The sequence below is a fragment of the Oryctolagus cuniculus genome, chromosome 13, assembly GCF_964237555.1.
Source record: "Oryctolagus cuniculus chromosome 13, mOryCun1.1, whole genome shotgun sequence".
In the NCBI taxonomy this organism is placed as follows: domain Eukaryota; kingdom Metazoa; phylum Chordata; class Mammalia; order Lagomorpha; family Leporidae; genus Oryctolagus; species Oryctolagus cuniculus.
In genome coordinates, this window is record NC_091444.1 from 100626551 (window position 1) to 100632710 (window position 6160).

The 6160-nt window shown below is 47.2% G+C and overlaps 1 pseudogene; it reads right to left on the reverse strand.

Annotated features, from left to right (window-relative positions):
* LOC138845040 (cyclin-K pseudogene) overlaps window positions 1–4792 on the reverse strand; it is a 31950-nt pseudogene extending 27158 nt beyond the window's left edge.
* Between the last annotated feature and the right edge of the window lie 1368 nt (window positions 4793–6160).

Genomic DNA, 6160 nt, shown 5'->3' on the forward strand with positions numbered 1-6160 from the left:
TGGCTCCTGGCTTCAGATCTGGTGTAGCTCCAGCTGTTGTGGCCATTTGGGGAGTGAACCAATGGAAGGAAGACCTTTCTGTCTCTCCCTCTCACCATTTGTAACTCTACCTCTCAAATAAAATCTTTAAAAAAAAAAGACCCTGGAAAAACAAACAACAGAACTGACAACACAGGACAGCGATTTGGCCTTGCAGTTGAGACACCCATATTCCACACCCACACCAGAGTATCTGGGTGCAAGTGCACTTTCCTGCTAACACAGACCCTGGGAGGCAGCAGGTAATGACTCAAGTAACTGGGTCCTTCCCGCCTATGTGGAGACTGAGTGCGGTTCCTGGCTCCTGACTTCAGTCTAGTGCAGCCCTAGCTGCCGTGCTTGAGGAGTGAAGCAGTGGATGGGCGCTATCCAGCTAGATCATCTGAGTCTTTAGAAAACCCATGAAGCACATCGTCCACAAACCTTCTGAAGACCTCCTCACAGAAATCTATGTGCACAGGTAAAGCTGCCGCCAACAATGCAGCACCCATACGGGCACTGGTTCTCCTGGCTGCTCCACTTCCCGTACAGTTCACTGCCCGGGAAAAGCAGCAGAGAATGGCCCAATTACGTGGGCCCCTGCTATCCACGTGGGAGACCTGGAAGAAGCTCCTGGCTTCGGCCTGGCCCAGTCCCAGCCATCACAGCCAGCTGGAGAGTAAACCAGCAGGTGCAAGATGCCTCTGTCTCAATTCTTTCAAATAAATAAGTAAATCTTAAGAAAAACCTATGCTACTTTTTTAAAATCATGTCCTTGTCTTTTCCTAATGAGTCACTGACAATTCTGAGTACTGCAGCTCTAACCTCTGCTTCTCACAGACCGGTGGTGCAGTCTGCACAGCGTGGTGACTTTCCCATCACAGCAGACGTAACTGTCAACAAAAGCAACAGAAGAGAGGACAGTGATGGCAGCTGCGGAGTGGTCAGGAAGTGCAGTGAGGGGCAACATTCAAGCAGACACACGCGGGAAGTGAGACGCAGCACCAGACCATGAAGAAGCTCAAGAAAGCAGCACAGCACACAGAACCCTAAGAGAACAAACTTGTTGGCAGGGTCAGGACAGACAGGGCAACACAAACAAGAAGGAACAAGAGGCTGAAGACCCAGACATTGGGTTACACAGGGCCCTTGGGCTCGGTAAGTAATGGTCACTAGAAGGCTGTGTGGGTGATGTGAGCCAATGGGCAGTTTACCTGCAGCGCTCTGCTTGTCACCTGGGGAAGTTCAAAGGCACTTCAAAAACTTTGTGGGAAATTAAAAGACAGGTTTCTTTTGGTGCAACAAATTTTTGAAAACCATGCAGTTTTTCTCAGAGTATAAATTTTTCATGAGTATTTAAGATTCCTCATACTCATGATGTGAAAAATTTCTGCGAGGCTGGTGCAGTGGCGCAGCAGGTTCAAGTCCTGACCCGAATTGCCAGTATCCCATATGGGCACCAGTTCTAGTCCCGGCTGCTCCTCTTCTGTTCCAGCTCTCTGCCATGGCCTGGGATAGCAGTGGAAGATGGCCCAACCACATGGGAGACCGGAGGAAGCTCCTGGCTCCTGGCTCCGGATCAGCACAGTTCCAGCTGTTGCAGCCTATTGGGGAGTGAACCACAGGATGGAATACCTCCCTTTCTCTCTCTGCCTCTCCTTCACTCTCTGTGTAACTCTGATTTTCAAATAAAAAAGTAAATGTATGTATGTCCTAAGGGGCTGGCACTGTGACACAATGGGTTAAGCCACCACTTCCAACAACAGCATCCCATACTGGAGCCTGGGAAAGCAGATGACTAAAGTGCTGGGGCCTCCACCACATGTGCAAGACCCAGATGGAGTTACAGGTTACTGGCATTAGCCTGTATCAGCCCCTGCCATTGTTGCCATCTGGGGAGTGAACCAGCGGATGAAAAGACCTCATTCTCTGTCTTTCCAAAAACCGAAAAAGTCTTTAAAAGAAAAAAAAAAGGATTTCCTGTAGGGTCAAAGTAAACCACTTCAAAAAGCATTTAGGACTATAAAATAGATAAATACCATTAAATTGGGGCCGGCACTGTGGCGTAGCAGATGAAGTCACCGCCTGCAGTGCTGGCATCCCATATGGGCGCCGGTTAGAGTCCTGCTGCTCCACTTCCAATCCAGCTCTCTGCTATGGCCTGGGAAAGCAGTAGAAGATGGCCCAAGTCACTGGGCCCCTGCACCTGCATGGGAGACCTGGAGGAGGCTCCTGGCTCCTGGCTTCAAATCAGCACAGCTCTGGCCGTTGTGGCCAATTAGGGAGTGAACCAGCAGAGAGAAGACCTCTCTGTCTCTCTGCCTCTCCTTCTTTCTCTGTGGAGCTCTTTCAAATAAAAAAATAAATGTTTTTAAAAATACCATTAAATCACAAATAATAACTATCCATCGCTAAGTACCAAAATGGGGCCCAACATCGTGGCATGGCTGGTTAAGCAGCCACTTGGTGTCAGCATCCCACCACAGTGGAGTGCCAATTTGAATGCTGGCTGCTCCACTTCTGAGGCAGCTTCCTGCTAATACACTGAAAGGCAGTGGACAACAGCCCAAGCACTTGGGCCCCTGCCACCCGTGTGGGAGACCAGGATGGAGTTTTGGGCTCCGAAGGCTGTGGCTCTGACCAACCCTGACTGCTGCAGCCATTTGGGGAGTGAAGCAGCAGATGAAAGATCTGTCTCTTCCCCTCTCTGCTGTTCTGCCCTTCAAGTAAGTAAACATTTAAAAAATGTTAAGTGTGAGGAGCAACTGAGACTAGACTAAATTACTGGAATTAAGACTAATTCTATGCATCTGCTCTCCCACAATATGGCGCTGAGAGACAGCAAACAACTTCTACACAGCTGCCTCGCCAATTTGACTGATAAGCTGCAGGAGCTGATCCTGCTCCTGATTGGAGGAGAGCAGTGTGCTCGGCGTGTGGGCAGCAGAGCACGGATTGGTGGAAGAGGACTATAAAGGAAGAGAGAGACAGCATGCACCGGGGAACATCTGAAGAACATCTGAGCAGCCCCTGAGAGAAGTGGCCAGCGGTGTGCCGCTCCTCTGCGGAAGCAGGGAAAGCGGCGGGGGTGCCGCCCCTCCACGGAGGCGGGGGGCCAGCAGCTAACCCGGCATGGCATCGTTACTCTGCGAGTGAGGGAATGGCAGCTAACCCGGGAAGGGCCGGACAAAAGGAACAGCGCAGGGTCCAGTGTCATTCCTCCGCGAATGGGGGAGTGACAGTTAAGGAAAATGATGAGACGAGAAGCCATTCGACAACCTGACACAATGTTTAAATATCACCGTTTACATGCACAGAGCACAGATTCTTAGCTCATATTTATGAAAACTTCAAAAAAGTTTGTAGAAGAATGGAGCTGAAAGATAAACTTTGGTGCCAAAAATATTTGAAATCCATGCAGAATTCTTCATGCCATTTTCCATTAACTTTAGGAAGATTTCTTGTATCATTTTCTAAAATTACGGAAAAAATACTAGGTTGAAACATGAAAACTGCTTATCATTCAACTTCATTCTGTTTTCCTTAGAATCAAGTTTCCTTTTTAAATTGGCCTACAGAAATCCAATGCAGGCCGGCGCTGCGGCTCACTAGGCTAATCCTCCGCCTAGCGGCGCCGGCACACCGGGTTCTAGTCCCGGTTGGGGCACCGGATTCTGTCCCGGTTGCTCCTCTTCCAGGCCAGCTCTCTGCTGTGGCCAGGGAGTGCAGTGGAGGATGGCCCAGGTGCTTGGGCCCTGCACCCCATGGGAGACCAGGAAAAGCACCTGGCTCCTGGCTCCTGGCTCCTGCCATCGGATCAGCGCGGTGCGCCGGCCTCAGCGCGCTGGCCGCGGCGGCCATTGGAGGGTGAACCAACGGCAAAAGGAAGACCTTTCTCTCTGTCTCTCTCTCTCACTGTCCACTCTGCCTGTAAAAAAAAAAAAAAAAAAAAAAATCCAATGCAAACATTTCCGTCTAGTCTTCCACTTAGTACACATCACAAATCAATTTTTTAAAAGATCATATTTCCTCTTATCATTAGGCCAAATTTAAAATGAGCCAATGGTTGTTATATACATGCAAACATTAGTACATCAGATTGTTGAAAATTTCCAAGTTTCTTTTTAAATTTATGAGTTTACTCCAAAGAAAACTGGCTTCTTCCCAAGGAAATTTCTGAAATGCTCAAAACAAAACAAAAAAAACCACGTTAACAACTTGACCTAGAATACACACATCCATTTGTACCAACAGTGTCCCTGTCTTGGCTTTGATTTTTACAGTGAAATCTGTAAGACGTAAGTACTGAAGGAAGCTGGGTGAAGTTATTAAGATAAAAGCAACAACACCTTCACACTGATTCCTACCATAGTCAAGAACACCAGTTAAGGGGCAGGCGATTTTCCACAGTGGCTTGTTAAAGCCCCGGCAGCCCACATCTCTTGAAAACTTTCAGATACATAAATCTTTAGGAAAGAAAATAACACCAATTAAGTTTTTTAACACATCTGTTTCATCCCTGACAGCGTAGTCAGTTCTCTCTATTCTCAGATAAACTTATGTTTGCAGTCAAATGTCATTGTTTTGCTCATTTTTATACAAGTAAAATTTCTCACTTGTAAAATAGGAATACTATGTGTTCTATCTATCTTCCAATGTCAGTATGTGGATTTAATAAGACTTTTCATTTTTACAGTACTTCCTCACATTACTAATGTTAAGCACATTTCATTTTACTCAAAACATAAAAGTTACACTAAATGATATTTAAAAGAATTTTTTATTTTATTTATTTTTTTATTTTTTGACAGGCAGAGTGGACAGTGAGAGAGAGAGACAGAGAGAAAGGTCTTCCTTTGCCGTTGGTTCACCCTCCAATGGCCACCACAGCCAGCGCACTGCGGCTGGCACACCGCGTTGATCCGATGGCAGGAGCCAGGTACTTATCCTGGTCTCCCATGGGGTGCAGGGCCCAAGCACTTGGGCCATCCTCCACTGCACTCCCTGGCCAAAGCAGAGAGCTGGCCTGGAATTTTCAGACCAAAGGGCTGGCGCTGTGGTACGGTGGGTAAAGCCACTGCCTGCAATGCTGGCAATCCATATGGATCCCGGTTTGAGTCCTGGCTGATCCACTTCTGATTCAGCTCTCTGCCATGCCTGGAAAAGCAGTGGAAGATGGCTCAAGTGCTTGGAACCTTGCACCACCCTGGGACACCTGGAAGAAGTTCCAGGCTCCTGGCTTCAGATCAGCCCAGCTCCAGCTGTTGTGGCCATTTGGGGAGTCAACCAGCAAATGGAAGGCCTCTCTCTGTAACTCTGCCTTTCAAATAACAAACCAATCTTTAGAAAAAAAAAAAACAGAATTATACAACCAATTATCCCCAAATGGCATCCCTACTAAATATTCTTCCAAAATGTTAATATCAGTTGAGTATCCCTTACGCAAAATGCTCAGAACTTGACGCCCTTCAGAGTTTTTAGGTTTTCAGGACACAAGCACAGACTTGCCAGTACAGCATCCCTCCTCCTAAACATCCAAAAGCCAGCACGCAGTGCTCACCAAGTTCCAGATTCTGGAGCACTTACGATTTCAGATGAAGATGCTCAACTGTAGACATCTTTGGATGAAACCAGAGATGGGTCGGGTGTCAGGTCCAGAGGTTCAGACACCCATGACCCCCATCACATCCTACACTGAAGCACCAAGGTTCAACACCCACTGCCAACCCAATCCTAGAAAGGCTGCAAGGCGGGGTGACGGCTCGAACTGGGCAGCTACCACCAAGTCAGAGCCCTGCACTGGGCTCCCGGCTTTTGTAGGCAACTGGGTACTGAGACTGTGGATGACAGCATGTTCTCTCTCTCTCTGCCCATCTGCTTCTGATTTTTTTTAAATTAGGAGATGAAAATACATTCTCCAAACTTCTCCAAAGATGTGACTGACAAACACTTCACTATGCAGTCACAAGTTTTCAATCTTTAAAAAACAGTGCTTACCTACCTTATAAAGGCAGCTTTACTTAACAATGCTAAGTTAAAAACCATTGCAAATCTACTATAAGCTCCACTGTGAGAACGAATATTATTTCACTAACCAACTGACCCATGGTCTCAGAAAATAACATTTCTAACAAGTATTCCA